Source organism: Penaeus monodon, chromosome 32, assembly GCF_015228065.2.
Source record: "Penaeus monodon isolate SGIC_2016 chromosome 32, NSTDA_Pmon_1, whole genome shotgun sequence".
Taxonomy (NCBI): domain Eukaryota; kingdom Metazoa; phylum Arthropoda; class Malacostraca; order Decapoda; family Penaeidae; genus Penaeus; species Penaeus monodon.
In genome coordinates, this window is record NC_051417.1 from 8,916,889 (window position 1) to 8,917,203 (window position 315).

General features: G+C 31.7%; 1 protein-coding gene across 2 annotated transcripts in view; it reads left to right on the top strand.

Moving 5' to 3' along the window:
• Positions 1 to 315, top strand: part of LOC119593476 (exosome complex exonuclease RRP42-like) — a 54,931-nt gene that overhangs the window by 52,246 nt on the left and 2,370 nt on the right. The window lies entirely within an intron of this gene.

Here is a 315-nt window from a genome sequence, read left to right on the forward strand (position 1 = left end):
AAGTCTTTGATTCTGAAGAAGCTGCTTATTATTTATCAATAACAGCATAACAATGTGTGTTTATGCTGATTTTGGAAGGCTGGTGGCTCAAGAACAAAACTGCTACTGGTATTGTCATTGACCCTCATCATTGCATGTAGCCTATACCTGTTATGCAGTAGCTTTGGGTTAAAAAGAATTAGTTATGATAAAAATCTAATTACAGTACATTTTCCATGTTATTAACAGTGCAATTTCTTTTTTATTTCTTTTAATATGCTTTCAAGATTTAGGGAAACTCTGTATATTTTTTACACAGAAAAGGGTACATTCTGA